General features: G+C 38.2%; 1 long non-coding RNA gene across 3 annotated transcripts; it reads right to left on the bottom strand.

The window, feature by feature from the left end:
• Positions 1–1,803: 1,803 nt before the first annotated feature.
• On the bottom strand, positions 1,804–3,249 carry LOC139112894 (uncharacterized). Of its 3 annotated transcripts, XR_011547508.1 has the most exons (4): positions 2,542–2,887; positions 2,399–2,477; positions 2,280–2,325; positions 2,096–2,203 (listed from the first exon to the last, which is right to left on the bottom strand). It is a non-coding gene; the product is annotated as an uncharacterized lncRNA (long non-coding RNA). The 3 variants fall into 3 exon arrangements; XR_011547506.1 differs by adding an exon at positions 1,804–1,939 and having other exon boundaries at positions 2,020–2,477; positions 2,542–3,249; XR_011547507.1 differs by having other exon boundaries at positions 2,091–2,325; positions 2,542–2,753.
• Positions 3,250–18,737: the final 15,488 nt, after the last annotated feature.

The raw sequence follows: 18,737 nt of genomic DNA, 5'->3' as shown, positions 1-18,737 counted from the left end.
GTTGGCTGACAATTACATGCTTACTAAGGAAGAAATACAGGTCGAGATATGCGCCGGTTTAGAGACCATGCAATTATTGAAAAAACTGTGGAACAATAACAATACAACCAGGTTGCAAAATTAAAGCAAAGTACCACGATGAGTCACCCGTCTACTCAAGCAACTAAATTTCTACATCATTACACACCATCTAGCAACCTCAGCATTCTGCAATTGTATGAACCAACGCGTGAAAAATTTAATATTAATTTAACGGAAACTACAGATGAAATATGGGTGTCAGATCATAGCAATATAGAAGCAACGCTTAATGTTATTCAAAAGCTCAACAACTTGAGAAAGAAAATTCAAGAATGGAAAACTACTGCCTACAGCACCGTCGCCTGCAGCATTGGAGTACTAGGAATCATAATCTTTATCTTCTCCTTGACCTGTCGGACCCCATGTGTGGGCAAGACCCTGAACCGTCTTTTCCTAGAATTTTGCCGCAGGGGAAGAACTGAAAGACCGACACCACACCCCGCAGCTAGCTATATAAACCTAAACCCTGAGATCCCCCAGGAACAGTCGAACCAAAAGAGTGCTGAAGCCACGACGGTCGAATCAAAGTTATAAATAAAAAAAAATATATATTTATTATTTTACCGGAAGCAGTAAGTGACTGAAGCAAATAAGATTTAAAATTAAGACTAATCCTTTGGTTCCGTCACTTTTAGGAAATTTTTATATGAATCGCCAAGAAGCGAGCCGACACTGGAGAAGAATAACGGATAGGATCCGAAGAAGTATCCGACCCAGGAATCAACCCATTATGTCATCGCATCAAGAATCAGACGTCGGGCCAACGGACCCGTACGTATTTCATTCACCGGCCAGACAGCCTGACGCCCCAAGTGCTTATCAGTACGAAGAACCGGTAGTGCAACGATCCCGGACACCAGAGCTCATTCGAGAAATACTCGATGAGATAAGGAGGCTTCCGGATACGGAACAGGAAGACAATGTGAGCACGCAGACAAACTATGACAACGAGGGATACATCGCGATGCGCCCTGTTGGGATAGCGTCCCCGGTGCGACCGAGGGAACCATCCCCGGAACCATCGATTGCTACGCAGACAACGCGGGCACCGGACTCCCCTCGGGACGATTACATAAACGACAGGCCAACCTATATGGAGCATGTGAGGGACCGGGATCACACCACAAGAGTTCCTCAGGGATCCCCGCCACTGCCACAGCCGACGCACGTGCAGGTACCCCCGTATTATAGAGATTATTTACATTTTAACGCGATGCCGGCATACAATTTAGTCTGTCATTCGGCTTGGTATATACAAGTCGAAAATTATATGGTGATGTGCCCGCAGTGCGCTACTGCAGAGCATATATTTTGCGCTCCTGACAGACCAAACACAACTTTCCGACAATTTCATGCAATCTCACGAAATTTACAACATACTACTATGCACTGTGGTAGATGCTACCGATTGATTATTCAAACGCGACGAGCGATCGATTGTTACACTTGTCGTACTTATGTAATTCAACATTATTACGGAATCGAACGAATGATTTATCATTTGATTTGCGACTTAATCATTTCACAACAAAATGTTCCAACTTAAAATACAATTACAAACGTATGAGAATTATAAAACCTATTAATCCTTAATTATAAGTATATGCTATTAATCCTAAAAAAAAAGGAAAATATATAACACCATATAATATAAAAAAAAAACCTATCTTTATATAACAATATTACAAATGGTCAATTAACTGGCCAAGGCTTATTATATTAATTAAACACGCTTATATTATAAAAACAAATGTATTTTATAGTATTATATATACATTATCACTAATATAACATTAAAAAGTTGTTATAGTTGTAGTAGTAGTAGCAGCGTATGCGTTCATCTTGGTGATGGGATATACTAAAATAGATAGAAATATATATATATTATAAAGTAAATAAAAATAACATTTATATAACTGCTATACATTTATAACATACCTTATTAATCAACCAAGCTATTCCACTAATAAACCTACAATAAAACAAAAAAAAAGCATTAATAAATACAATAACTCCTAACCTTAATCCAAGCTTAATAGAATTTAAATACTATATACTTATCTAATACTGGTGATGGAAAAATGAAATTGTTCCACAAAGAGCCACCTCCAAAATGTTCAACCTAGAATAGAAAATATCATAATTAAGAATACATTAAATTTATATACTTTAAATACATACATATAGAACATACATACCTAGTAATTTGGTATAAGGGGAACATTGTACGCTTTATTAAATACCCTGAAACATATAAAGTAGTTAGACTTTGTAAAATACAATTAAAACTTTGCTATAATAAATCATTATTACATACCATTGAAAATCAGCTATACTAACTCCATAATAATATAATCCTTTATTCAACTCTGCGATCGACTGATCCTACTGCTATCCTGAAACATATATAAATAATTAAACAAAATACTTTAACAAATATATACAAAAACATAACCTTACTTAAAGTTCGGAGGCCGAACTTCCCCATGAAGGGAGATGTCACATCCTGCGACGACTAGGAGACGTTTTATTAACACGGGTAAAAACTTCACCACCGGCGAAAATTTTTCAAAAATCATATTATTAAAAATAATTCTACTACACCAACTACACCGGCATTCATAAATTTCACCACTTGTAGTACAGTCACTCGACAAATCTTTAAAGAGACACAAGCGACATCTACAATAAGTCCGTTTTAAGTCAAGTCCAGAGCCAACCAATCATAACCTGACCCATTAAATTTACTCTAACTACACTCAATTACACATGTAGACCCAAGAAACCGACATTTTGTGACAACTCCTACTAACAAATCTTATGAACAATTATTAACTATTGAAAATAAAACTTATAACAATGATATATAAATAAAAAATATATAGAAACATGTTCTTCTGTCTTACGGTAACAACATACGTAAAAATAACAGTTTCATAATAAGACATTTTTTAATATCAATTGTTATAAACAATTAAAATTATATATAAAATATAAAAACTGTGATGGCTATCAATCTTGTTGTTAAAAATACAAAAACTTTTGTATATACCATTTTTTCGGTATCTGTAATAGTTTCCGAGATATAAAAATTTCCTGAATTTGAATCTCTCAGTTCAACTTTTCTCTTATGAAACTAAGGAACCACAAATCAAATCGTATAAAAATAAAATAAAATATAAAAAACAATATAACTGATAGAAAAAATTATATAGCTGTATTCGTCTCTCTCTATAGAAACAGAATATATGAAAATAATCACACCATTATTAAATAATAATATATATATAACTTATAATATATAACTTTTGATAATAAACCATAAACAATATTAATTATAATTTTTTTTGAAAAGCCTATAAGACCTATAATAACTTTTATTATAACATTTTCTATATAAAATCAAAAACCTAATTTATAAAAAGAATTAAAGGAAAAGTCACCCGTTATAAGGCAAAAGTCCCAGTAAGTGCCAATGTACATACATATATATCTGCGTCTAACGGTAATTACCGGGACCACAAGTTTAACCCTTAATATTTTTAAAAATAATAATCATAAAAATATGCTGATTAATTTAAATTAAACCTTGAACCTTTTCCTTTAAAACCATACCCTAATAATAATTTTTACTCACCTTGCATACCTAATTAATTTAAATAATACCCGGAGTCAATCGGTCCTCGAACCATATATATAAATGTACGTACAAAGACTTAGCCGCGAGAATGGTAAAGGCATAGGACTTAGCCGCGCGTACTCTTGTCTTTTCATCTATAAAAATTACTAAGTATGAATTTCGAGACGGACTTAGCCGCGAAAATGAACGATGGACTTAGCCGCACAGACTATACGATGGACTTAGCCGCGTGAGCTCTCTTATAGAACTTAGACTCTCGATCAACCAACATAAAATTAAAAATTTAATAATTTTTACTTTTTGTTATATACGTTCTAAAGAGCCTTAAATAACTAATAACAAACCCTTATAAACCATTTCTTAATCTGCCTTAGTTTTGGACTTATAAATTTTTAAAGTTACCCACTCATGTTCTCCTGATACATCAGCCGCGTAAAATCCTTAATAATTATTAAACCATTAAAGATCAAGCCATATCCTCTTAGATGTGAAGAGCCCTATGATTTTCCATCTAAAAACCCATATAGACTTATACCTTTGTGGGCATTAATAGTATATTGTTATAAATAAATTAAATTTAATAACCATTAACACGCAAATTTTATAACGCTAAATCATACTTCCCTATGAATTATTAACGTATACTAAATATCTTTTCTTAATTTTTATTAGTTTAGCAGCTACGAATTTTTAAACTTTTACTCTTACCCATACATACATACATTTCAACACACGTACAGAGAGAACTCCCTTTATTTGCAACATTTCAAGAACTTATAATTATATTTGTATTAAGAGTAAATAAATATTCAAATTAACTTTTATAAAAGTTATTCTTTATTAATTAATTATTAAATTTGTTATAAACAAATTAAACAAGTACATTATTTTCAAATTCTGTTCCGTACATCCTTCGGCATTTGCAAAATTACCCCAAATCCATATATTATACTTTCTTCTACTCCTCATAGATTCCGAGATATAGGAATTTTACAAACTCCGATAATTTGAAGAACTGGAATACCTTTTTGCTGAAAAACAAGAGATACAAAAGTTAATAAAAGACCTTTTAAATTATAAAATATTAATAAACTATTAATTTATTTATAAAGTAATTGAATAAAGGAATAAAAATGGTTCTATAAATAAACTTTCTTAATTAGTTAATTATCCAAATTGTTATAAACAAATAAAACACTATCCAATTATTCAAAATTCTGTTACGTGTATTTTGTCACATTTGAGCTCCCATTTAAAAAACTATTAAACATTTTCTTTCTAACTCTTTTAGTTCTCGAGTTATGACCACTGTTCAAAATCAGAGACCGACACAAATGACACAAAATAGTAACACCAACATTTTCTAAACTAATGCTCCTAATAACCAACTACGAACGGAACAAAGACTCATCGCTATAACGCACAACTGAGTAATTAAAAATCTTATATTAATAAACAAATTAATAAATTGTTATAAACAATTTCAAGTTAACAATTGACCTTCTTTAAATTTTATAATAGAAGTTAAAGACTATAATGAATCATTAATCCCTGCAAAATAACTTTTCTTAATTCCTATTAATTTAGCTTTTATGAATTTTTAAAACTTTTATTCTATATATATATAGATATACTAAAGCATGTAATTCTTACCATCCTATTATTAGTTGATAAATAGCAACTCTGGTCTTATCTCTGCTATCCTGTAATAGAAACAATAACAGTAGAGAACAATTAACAAACTTAACAACTTCTAACAATTATAATAATTATTATTATTATATAAAATCTATATTATATATAAAAAATAAGAAATGCTTTAGTTAAACACTTGGAAAATATGTATAATGTAAAGAAACAACTCTTTTATATATAAAATAAAATATATAAATATCCTTTAGTTAATTAATGATTAAAATAGAAGAATTGTTTCTATCTAAACCAAGTATTAAAACCTAGTGCGGTAGAAAGTAGATTTTAACCAGCACTCTCACTGCCTTCAATACAGAAATAGACTCAAGGATATATCCTTGAGTCCCATAAAGAAAATAGCTTTTACATTCAATAATTTAAACTATAAAATATATATATATATATAATATTATGTTAACACAAGGAAAAAATGGAGAGATCTAAGACTGAATTTATTAATACTTTAAACATACTCTAAGACATTTCTTAGACAATTTATGTAAAGTATGTTTAAAGGCCATCAGATAAAATAATAGAAAAACAGAGCTTACTTGTGAGTCATAGTTCTGAGTCATGACAAAACACTTTCTCGAACCAAGGCCAGCCTTTCAAGCCAATAGCGAAATTCGTTACCATATAAGGAACCAAGGTTGAACCTACGTGGACCAATCTGAAACTCTGTAACCAAATAAGGATTGTCAAGGTCAGAACTACTCCTTTCCATTGTTCTAAAATAGTATATAAGCAGTTCAGAAAACCATAAGCCAGCTTTTATCGCGCCCACTACTTCAGTTACTTCTACTATTATTCAACCCCTTTTACTTTTAACTTTCTCGCGCTACAATTTTATCGCTGTCAAGATATAAATAAAAATACGCATATTACAAATTCGTTAAACTATAATACCAACTTTACTAATTATATTGAAATATTGTAAAAATTTGTGTTCAACAATAAATCTACTCTGGGAACAAATCATCAACTCTTCAACAGTGAATCATTAAGTGACCTTTATCTTGGAGTTTTAGCCTCCTTAACCGCAGAAGAACCCTTTAATTATTATTATTCATCATTACATGGTCGAACCAGGTCTCGAGACCACTTCGGACTTCAGGACGTCACAAATGCGTAAAAAGTAAGACATATATAAATTTTTATCACTTTACTCATGCGTAGTATAGCATTAGTTGCGCCAACGTTATATTCAGTAGCTTAGCATTATTCACGCCGACGCTAGAAATCAGTAGTTTAACTTTATTCCCGCTTACAAAGGCTTCCACTTCCATGCGGCCCGCAGCGCCGAACGCCGCTATTCCCACCACCACCGTTTCACCTCCAGTCGGCCGGCAGCGCCGAACGCCGCTATTCCCACTACCTACTCCCACTACCACCTAAGCGCTAGGTGGGAGGCAGCGCCGGTAGAGCCCGGAGCTCGGTTGCACCGAAGCGTCAATTCTATTTCCAACTTCAAACTTTAAGCATCTCTCTTCCTAGAAAGTTTATTCCGCGTGCGGGTCTTGCGACATAAGCCTAACGAAATAAGTTCAACTTTTATACTTTATAATTGTAACCAGTAGTGTAACGTAAATTTAAGAATATATTTTAATTGTTAAAAGAAACTTCTTGTGTTAAATTTAGTGACATCCTAAATCTATTATTTCATTCCAATTTTAATTGTTTCACAATTTCAATTTATTAACGATATCTCAAAAACCCTGTGATTGACAATTAATTCTGGTGCAGCTGCACTGCACGTTTTTAAGAATCGATCTAACAGGCATTCTAATGTTGGAAGTGGTGCAGACGCACTGCACGCTTTTACCCTAAAATTTTTATTGACTTTATTTAATAGTATAATACTTTTGTGAAATTCCTACATGACGAATTCCAAATCACGTCGTGGCGGTCGGAAATATCAGATTCGCAAAATTACGGCCTATTACCACGCGCTGAATCGACGATCGCGCAGCAACCCCAGAATCACCAGCCACCGACGATACCGCCTGACACCGATTACCGTGGTCCTGAGAAAGCCGAGTTTAGACGACATCCCTAAAAACGATTTCCGCAGACAGGCGTACGGAAACCGTCCACGAGAGAACGCCGTATCCTGCGACGCCGACTTCATCAAGGAGCAAAAGAGGCAACACCGCGAAGTACAATCGAGATGCCAGCAGTGGGTGAGTCAAATTAACAGTCATATTTAATTTCTCTTGCATTCATTTTACAAGCCACATCCGACTAGACCAGCGCATTCCTGTCCAGACTTGTGCAACTTTCACTTTACCTTATTGTTCTGTGGAATTTTCTAACTTTCTCTTTACCCTATTGTCCTGTGGAATTTCCTAGCTTTTACTTTTCCACCCTTTCGTCCCATTGTCTATACCCGCATACGGCACCCCGCAGCGAGGGTCGTCTCTAACTTTCTTTTTTGGCTTGAAGGAATTTAGTTAAAATCTTGTGCATGAATATTCTATATTTTACTTGGCATCACTATGTATAATGTACCCGCCCTGTCGATTTGTGCCGCAACCCACTAATAATTCTCGCGACATTGCTTTATTGAACTCGACCCATACGTTAACCGAATGGTTAGATACAGGCCGCTGTGTTCATAAAGTGTATAGACGGCATCGCGAAACTCGCGATAATTATTGTTTAACCTGCGCACTTAACGCCGATAAATTTAAAATAATTTTGTTTTTGTCACCGGGCATTACCTTTGTTTGGGACCTTCTCACTATCCTCCCAAGTGCCATAGCTGTAGAATTGTTTTAGAGATTTTTGAGTCGTACCGAGACTGCCATTATTGTCGGTTAGTACGTCGCGACTTTTCTCGCTACTTAACTCTGAGCGGAGATAGAGTATATTTACAGAACAACCCCGTTGAGATTTTCATAGAAACGTTAACAACGGTTTAGTCTGAATTAATAAATGTGTCCAAGGCGACCTCGCGCGCGTGTACCCACTTGTAGAATCCCGTTGGATATAACTAGAATAATTATTAATTGGCTAGCTCACGCGACTTGCGAGACCAGATATTGGCGATACAAGCAAAAAGTGACGCGTCTCTTTTTGCCGGAGGTGTATGCTTAGATCTGGGCAACCCTCTTCGGACTTTTACTACGTGCCGTCACATAGAATTAATATCGGCTTAAGTCAAGGAGAATATGAATGTAGTAACTGCGGAGTATTAGTCGCCGACTCGCGAAATATCAGACATTGCCTACAGTGCCAAGAAGTTTACGGTTATTTCTAATCTACCTCGAACAAAACCCGCAAGATCAACCCTACTTAAATAGCGAAGCAACTATCATCTGCATCGAATATCAGAGAATTGCTTTAACGTAGATCAATCCCATTTTGTTAAGTTATCGTAACTCCCACAATTGCCTAGGCCCGTAGTCCGAATCCGCTTTGGGCGCCCGCGACTACCGGGACGTAACAATATCAATCTTTTTCGATTCCGGTAACGTAAACCAAAGAGGTAATAAGAAAATGCGAACACGTTACGCGCCAGACATAAACATCTTTCCCAACACCGGTAATATAAGTAAAAAAGGTGATAAAAAAATATGTGAAACGATAACCGACATTTAAGGGCGCAATACATCAAACATAAATATCCTACCCAAATCAAGTAACATAAATTAAAACGATGCTTGCTTAGATTTAGATGCTCTCTTGAGTGACAATTATAATAACAAATATGCGGATAGCGGCGTATCAGATATATCAGATAGCAACTCTATTTCAAGCGATCAGTCCAACAACAAAATATTTAATAATGTTAATATACCGTACCAGTTTCCAAATCATTACATGACCATAATAAGGAACACGCAAAACAATATTTTATATCGAAAAAATAATTTGGTAATATTTATCTAGAAAACCGGACAACCATGCAATTAATGGGCTAAAATGTTAAAACAAAACTTAATTTTACCGAAAATTAATGAGCCTACTATTGGACAAGCGCGTCTAGTACCGTATATAAATAAATATAATAATTATTAACTTTACCTAAAAAATTATTCACTGTATTGCAAATGTTACGTCTCGGCAGTCGCGGACGCCTAAAGCGGAATTAAACTACGGGTTTAAGCAATTACGGGAGTAACAATAATTTAACGAAATAAAATCAATTTACGTTAAGGCAACTTTTTGATATTTAATACAAATAATAGTTGCTTTGCTATTTAAGTAAGGTTGATCCTGCGGGTTTTGCTTAAAGTAATTTAAAAATAACAATATTGCTTTTTAACACAGTGGGCAATGTCTAATATTTCGCGAATCGCGACAAGCACACCGCAGTTACTGCATTCGTATTTCCTTTGACTTAAGCCGATGTTGATTTTATGTAATGGTACGTAATAAAAGTCCGAAAAAAGTTGCCCAGATCTAAGCATACACCTTCGGCAAAAAAAAAGACGCGTTACCTTTTGCTCATACACTCAATACCTGGTTTCGCAAGTGGCATGAGCTAGCCAGTTATAATTACTCTAGTTAAATCCAACGAGATTTTACAGGTGGGTGCACGCGCGCAAGGTTGCCTTGGACACATTTATTAATGTAAACTATAAACGTAGTTAAAGTTTCTATAAAAATCTCAACGGAATTGTTTTAAAAAAATATTCTATCTTCACTCAGGGTTAAACAACGGGAAAAATTGCGACGTACTAATCGGCAGTAATCACAATCTTAATACGACTCAAAAATTTTTAAAATTATTTTACAGTGATGGCACCTTGAAGAATTATAGAAAAGTCCCAAACAAAGATAATGTCCGGTAACGAGAACAAAAATGATTTTAAGTCTATCAGCGTCGAGTGCGCAGGTTAAACAATAATTATCGCAAATTTTGCGATGCCGTCTATATACTTTATGGACACAGCGGCCTGTGTCTAACTATTCAGTTAGCGTATGAGTCGAGTTTAATAGAGCCGTGTCGCGAGTATTACTAGTGTGCTGTGGCACGGATCGACAGGACAGGCACATTATACATAATGACAGAAATCAAGTTTTATTGATGCAAATAAAATTTAAAATAATCATGCACAAAATTTTACCAAACTTCTACAAGCCAGGAGAAAAAGTAAAAACAACCCTCACTGCAGAGTGCCGAATGACAATAGGACCAAAAAATAAAAAAATGAAAGTTAGGAAATATCACAGAACAATAGGGTAAAGTGAAAGTTAAAAAAAGTTGAGCAAGTCTGAACAAGAATAAGCTAGTCTAGTCGGATGTGACTTGCGGAGCAGTGTTACGACCCCACAACACATAGTTAATAAGAAACACTACGCCTAAGAAATTTTTCGCCATTTTACTTGTATGACACTTCTAATCTATTTTAGACCTATAAGAATTAATCTACTTAGACGCATGTGCGTCAATATACCACTTCGTAAACACATTATATAAGAATAGCATTAAGCATAAGATAGTATTGCGTAATCGTATTGCGTACCACATGGACCTGCGTCATCGCCTACGTCATCACCCCCACGCAACAGTCAGCAGAGCAGACGCGTCATCGCCCCACCAACAGTCAGCGACGGCGCACGCATCATCCCCACCTGCGTCATCGCCCCATCAACGGCCAGCGGCGGCGCGCGCATCACCCCCACCGTCAGCCAACGACGATGGAGGGGATCAAACCGAAGGAGGTCCATGCCCGAGCTAGAGAGCTCACTTCGTACCCAGTTCTAAGTCGAGTCACATCTCTCTAAGGAGAGTCCATCCCGCGTGCGGGTCCTTTACTATTTTCTTCTAGTTCGTACTTATATCTTAAACTTTATTCTTGTATAACCAACATTATTGTAACGTAACTTTAGAATATATACTTATTGTTAATTCTACATCGTGTGCTAGATTCAGTGATACCTTACCTTACCATAATCCAACAGTTTCACTATTTGCTATATTTATTAACCTGTGTGATTGAAGATTGATTTCGGTGCAGCCGCACTGCACGTCTTTGAGATTCAGTCTAACAGGTATTCCTGCGTTGGAAGTGGTGCAGCCGCACTGCACGCTTTCTGCCTGGAATCTTTAGTTAACTTATTCATATTCTGTGAAACTACCCATGACAAACTCTAAATCACGACGCGGCGGCCGTAAATATCAAATACGTAAAATCACCGCGTATTATCACGCGCTAAATCGACACTCTTGTGGAACTTCGATCTATCATCTGAAGCCGATTACCTACGTCATAAAGAGGCCTTCCTTGAACGACATCCCGAAGGACGACCCACGCAGGAGAGCCTACGAAAATCCACCTCAGAAGGAAGTCAAAGACTGCGACGCTGAATTCATAGAAACGCAGAGGAAGCAATCCAAAGCAGCGCAGATGAGATGCCGAGATTGGGTAAGTACCTGCCAACCTCATTTGTAATGTTCGTTTTAAACGGAAATGTGCCCGCCGAGTCAGGCTAATTACTGTAGAGTCAACGAAAGAAACTACGCGTTATTAAATCTAACTGCTACTAGATCAGAGTGGATAGCAAACGCTTGCTGTGTCCATAAAATATACCGACGACATCGCGAAACTCGTGAGCTATATTGTCTCGGTTGTGCACCCTTAATAGACTCTTTCAAATCCAACTTTGTACACGTCGTCGATCATTACCTGTATTTCGGGAACGCTCCTAATACATTAAAGTGTCGCGAGTGTAGAATAAAATTAGAGCTGTCGGAAGCTTACAGGAATTGTGGCGTTTGCCCCTTAGTTCATCGCGATTTTATACGTTATCTTGAATTAAGCGGAGATACAGTATATTTGCTAGGAGAACCAGTAGAAATATTCATCGATCATATAGGGAGTGAATCTCAGTAAAAGAACGTAAATGTGCCCAAATCGACCCCGTCCTCGAATGCCCGTTAGCACAGCTCCTTTGGGATTAACCAGAGCAGTTATCAATTGGTTGCTCCAAGCTAGGTGCGAAATCAGATACCGTCACTTCGAACAAAAGGTTACGCGTCTTCCCTTTTGCCGTAGATGCATGCTTAATTCCGGATACCCGACTTCAGAATTTGACTACGTACCGTCTCATCGCATCCTTATCGGAATACGTAGTGGAGAATACGAATGTAGCAATTGTGGTGTTTTAATAGCAGATTCACATAATATCCGACATTGCCCCTTGTGTATAGAAACGATAGATCGTTTTCTAGATTACCTTGACGAAAATCCGGAAGATCAACCATATTTAGATAGTGAACCGACTATAATTACTATTGTATACCGGAGATTACCAGTGCCAGATGCCTCATAAATTGTAAAATAAATATTTCGTGGTCCGAGCGAGTAAAAGAATCCCTTGATCGGAAGCCGTAACACGCTGAACTTTCTTGATCCCATAAATGCCTAAGACCCGCGGTTCGAAATTGTTTTGAAACATCCGCAATCGCCGGGACGCAACATAAATTTGGTGACAGCGGTGGGATCCGTTAAGTCCACGTGCAAACAAATTCAATATTAACCCACAATTAAATTAAATTATATTTCGTTGAATGAATAGAAGCACTGTTCATCAAGTTGTTAACGGAATAAATAAAGGCCTTGTAGCATATCAGGTTGTTATCACAGGAAGCGTCTTATCTTATCTTATCATAAGACTAAACAGTCGCCAAAAGAACGTTTCAATTTAATTATACTAATTGGTTGTTATCACGAGAAGTGCCTTATCTTATCTTATCATTGAAGACCAAGCATTCGCCAAGCGAACGTTTCATTTTAATTACACTAATTGGCCTTATATTCGTACTACGAAATCAGCCTCACTGATAAAGCAGACCACGCAATTAAAATTCTGACGCAATCGTGACGTCACCTTGTAAGCAAGATAAGATATGCCCAACGAGATGGAGACGCGCAGTAAGACTACTGATAAGCCTCTGAGCGAGTCCGAACTTGATATTGCTCGCAGAAAGATTGCGCAAGAAACCGCCGAACTTGACGCAATACGCACAAGTATTAAAGCACAACAAAAGAAAATGGCCGCGGAAAGCGCGGAACTCCAAAAACAACGCGTCGCGTTTGAAAAGGAAAGAGCCGCCCAAATCCATGAGTCTTCTATATCTCACTTGGAATTAAATAAATGGAACAACCCTACGCTCCCAAAAGAAACCGAGCATACACGCGAGGAAACTACTCACAATATTGGTAACATACCAAACGCCACGGCTCATATAGAACCTTCATCTACCCCGTTCAGTTTTGACGTACCTTACGACGTTAGTATTCCTAAAGTATCCTTTCGCGAAGCCACGGAAGGCGTACCGTCATTCGATGGTTATAGCATTCCCCTCGCTCAATTCACGCGTGCTTGCCGAAGAGCAAGAAGCATCGTACCAGCCGCGTCAGAAAGAAACTTGACCAAACTCTTAATTAATAAATTAAGAGGACGCGCGTACTACGCCGTAGAAGACGAACCTTGCGATACCGTTACCCAGTTGATAGACCTATTAAATGGTGCATTCGGACCCTCGAGGACTATTGATCAATACCGCGGAGATCTAAGTACAGTATACCTAAAACCGCACGAACACATTCTCGATTACATCAGTCGCGTTAAGGACCTGCGTTCCAACATCCTCGACGCGGAACGTCGAAGGCACGGACAACTCGACCATCGCATAACAGCCGAAGTGGAAACATTAACCGCGCGTTCTTTTTGCGATGGCTTGCCACTTGAGTACAGGCTCCAATTACGACCGGATGCATATTATAATCCGTCAGAAGCATTTGCTTCAGTGAAAGCTATCGCGAAACGACAAGAATTAGACAAACAACGCTTCGATTCACGAGGGCGAAATGATAACGAAAGAAATAATCAGTCGCAGCGCATTCATCCTATCGGACGGCCGATAGCCTTTTCGACCCCAAAAACTTACATGACTAACCGACCGACGTCGCAATGGAATCGTCCGAGATACGAGAGAAATCAGCCGGAGCGCGATAACTACACATCGCGACCCCGCGATAACTATTCACCTCGACCCCGCGATAATTACACATCGCGACCCCGCGATAACTATTCACCTCGACCCCGCGATAATTACACATCGCGACCCCGCGATAACTATTCACCTCGACCCCGCGATAACTACACTACTCGACCGCAAGATAACCCACCGACGCGACAGAGTACGCCTACAGCAACTGAAAAAACATGTAGATATTGTAAAAATCACGGCCATACGATCGAAGAATGCCGGAAACGACAATATAATAATAATTTACAGAGACAACATTCGGGAAACGAGAATCGTCCGACGGGACGCCCGGACGCACCCCGGTCGGACAACCGACAAAATACGCGTCCGATAAATTCCATAACGTCACAACCGTCGACCAGCAAAACGGAAACACCCGACGAACCCGTATCGCAATCCTAAATCCAAAAGAGTTCACACACGCGCCAACAACAAAGATAAATTCAGATAACCTCCTTAGGGAAGTTAATCTCATGATTGATACTGGCGCAGCACCTAATCTAATCAAGCAACACGGGATTAAACCGGACGCCGAGATAATAAATGGAGACCCCTTGTTCCTTAGCGGCATCACAAGCGGGCAAGTAAAAACCCTCGGTTATTTAAAAATAGAATTGTTCGGTCACCCGGTTATTTTCCATATCGTTCCCGATGACTTCCCCATAATACAAGAAGGCATCTTAGGATCGGACTTTCTTAGGGACGCATCAAATATAAATTTCGTGGAGAAATACGTAGAATGGAAAGGAAACAGACTACCATTTACTACTCCAGAATCGATAACTATTCCAGCCCGAACACAAACAACTCTCTACGTAAAAGTTATAAATAAACTCAGAGTCGGCTACATCCCGCGCCTTAGGGTAGGCGGTGATGTCATCCTCGGCGACGCCGTGGTCACTAACCGAGACGGGAAGGCATATTGCCGCGCGATAAACCCAGGGGAACGGGATCAAGAGATAATAGTCCCCTCGATAAACTTAGAAGAAATCGAAACCGTCTCCAAGCGCGCGATAAGCGTATCAGCGAGAGATACCGCACAAGTAAACTCCGTCTCTATATCGAAAGAGGACCGAGTAGATAAGGTAAAGAAATTACTCAGACTCGATCATCTAAACCAAGAAGAGGCCGAACATGCGATAAGCCTCATCCATAAACATCATGATCTATTCCATCTCCCCGGTGAAACCTTAGGGCACACCACCGTGGCAAGTCACAAAATCACTACCACCGATAACCAACCCATTAATACAAAGCAATACCGCTTTCCTCCAATCCACAAAAATGAGATTGATAAACAAGTCAAAGATCTATTAGAAAACAAAGTAATAGAGGAATCGAAATCCCCATATAACAGTCCGTTATGGATTGTACCCAAGAAACCTGATTCGAAGGGAAATAAACGTTGGAGGCTCGTAATAGATTTTCGCGCACTCAATGAAAAAACACTAGGAGACGCATACCCGTTACCAAATATAACGGAAATTTTGGACCAACTCGGGAGTTCAAAATACTTCAGCGTTTTTGACCTCGCGTCAGGATTTCACCAAATACCAATGTCCGAGGAAGACGCTCAGAAAACCGCGTTTTCTACGCCCTTTGGGCACTATGAATTCAAGCGAATGCCGTTTGGCTTAAAGAACGCACCGGCCACCTTTCAAAGAGTGATGGATAGAATTCTGAGCGGCCTCCAAGGAACGTTATTGTTCGTTTACTTAGATGACATAGTAATCTACGCGAGCTCTTTGAAAGAGCATGCAGTAAAATTCAATAAGCTAGCCGAGCGCCTAAGAATAGCGAACTTGAAGCTCCAACCAGACAAATGCGAATTCCTTCGCAAGGAGGTTGGCTACCTTGGTCATATAATAAGTGAAGATGGGGTAAAACCAGACCCAAAGAAAATAATTGCCGTCAAGAACTTTCCAAGACCAAAGGATCCCAAAAATATCAAGCAATTTTTGGGTCTCGCCGGTTACTACCGACGATTTATACCGGGTTTTTCCAAGGAAGCCAAGCCTTTAACTCAATTACTTAAAAAGGAAACCGCATTTGCATGGTCAGAAGAGCAAGAGAAAGCGTTTTGTAAATTACGCGATTTACTATGTTCAGAACCCCTTTTGCAACATCCCGATTTTACTAAGCCATTTGTGTTGACAACAGACGCCTCGGGATACGCAATAGGAGGAATTTTAAGTCAGGGCGAAATAGGGAAAGATAGACCAATTGCATATGCGTCGAGACTACTGAATGAAGCCGAATGTAACTATTCCACGATAGAAAAAGAACTTTTGGCAATTGTTTATTGTACAAATTACTTCAGACCTTACCTGTACGGTAATAAATTTACTCTTGTGACCGATCATAAACCACTTGTATGGTTAAATTCAGTTAAAGACCCGACATCACGCCTTATTCGGTGGCGGTTAAAACTCGCCGAATATGATTATAAAATCGAATACAAAGCAGGCAAAATTAATGTGAACGCCGACGCGCTATCTCGGAACCCGATAACCCAAGCCGCGCGTGTATATCCGCTAGAGATAAGCTCTGATGAAGAAATATTTGAAGCCACACGAGGCAGTAGAGCAACAGATAAGAACCAGCGAGTTATAAGCGATAACGATAATGTGCAGGCCACTAGCGATAAACCCGAAACGAGCGATACCGAAACCGAATATTCAGCTAATGAGAGCCCCGATAGCGAACAATCTGACACTGAGACCTCGGACGAGGAGATATTTGATAACGTTAACAAGCCGTACGTGTTTCCAAATAATTATATGACGATAATAAGCTCGACGAAAGATAACCTATTAGGCCGAAAAGATAACCTAGTTATTTTTATCACGGATAAGAGCCAACCGTACGATGCAGGCTCCGAATTATTAAATAAAGCCGCAGTTATGCCAGTTATCAAAGACCCAACGATAGGACGCGCTCGACCCTTGCCATATAAGAAAGATAAATTTATTATAGCACTTACCTTAACCAAAAGTATATCAGCCGTATCTGAAAGAGACCTCATTAAAGAATCAATAGCATCTTTGTTCGACGTCGTTAAAGAACTTGGTCTTCTTAGCTTTTCAATCAGTAAGGGCAAAGTAGGAAACATACCGTGGCTTACCATCCACAGACTTTTAGATGATACATTTAGAGGAACGGAAGTTAGAATCACTGTCTGCTCCAACGAAATTAGTATTCCACCTGAAAATCAAAGAATGAATATTATTAATGAAAATCATGCATCACCAATAGGCGGACATAAAGGTATAACAAAAACTTACCGTAGAATTCGCGAACATTATCTGTGGCCACGAATGAAAATGGAGATAGAAAAGTTTATAAAGAATTGTAAAAACTGCCAACGTAAAAAGTTAATTAGAGTTAAGCCTAAACAACCGATGGTATTAACCGATACCCCTGATACTGCGTTTGATAAAATTTCTATGGACATTATGGGACCGTTGCCTACCTCTCGCACAGGACATTCATACATTTTAACTATCCAAGATCTTTTGACAAAATATTCATTAGCTATACCCTTAAAGAAAGCCGGCGCGTTAGACGTTGCCGACGCATTCGTTGAAAAGTTTATCTGTATTTATGGTGCTCCTAAAGCGCTATTGACAGACCAAGGGTCACATTTCTTAAACAGTCTCATGCGAGCGATAGCCAAACGATTTCGGATAACTACTTTTAAGACGACCGCTTATCGACCTCAGGCGAATGGGTCAATAGAACGGTCACACCACGTTCTCTGGGAATACTTAAAACAAATTGTAGATAACAAATCCGATTGGGACTGTTATCTTAGCTTAGCAAGCTTATCTTACAACACGAGCGTTCATGAGGGAACGGGTTACACGCCTCATGAATTAGTATTTGGCAAAGCCGCCCGCGTACCGACAAGCAATCCATTCCCAGAAGACGTTCCGAACGAAAGCTATACCGACTATCTCATTAAGTTACACGATAAGATTCATGATGTACAGACGAGCGCCCAATCTAATCTTATAAATGCGAAACATAAATCAAAGGCAAGATACGACGCAAGACAGAATTTAAATTGTATAAAGAAAGATGATATGGTGTATCTCTTAAAAGAACCGACACATAAACTTGGGGACCAGTATGTAGGACCTTATCAAGTAATTGAGATACTCCCTCGAAATAACGTACGTCTTAAGATAAACAACCGAGTCACGCGAACCGTCCACATGGATAAGATTAAGTTAGCCCCTCCCAATGCTGAGTCACCTGAAAAGGATACATATTCCCGGTCATCGGAGCCAAGAACCGGCACTACACCCGAAGACCACT

Source organism: Cardiocondyla obscurior, unplaced genomic scaffold, assembly GCF_019399895.1.
Source record: "Cardiocondyla obscurior isolate alpha-2009 unplaced genomic scaffold, Cobs3.1 scaffold62_0_118913, whole genome shotgun sequence".
Classification (NCBI taxonomy): Eukaryota; Metazoa; Arthropoda; class Insecta; order Hymenoptera; family Formicidae; genus Cardiocondyla; species Cardiocondyla obscurior.
This window is presented reverse-complemented; position numbering and strand designations above follow the sequence as displayed.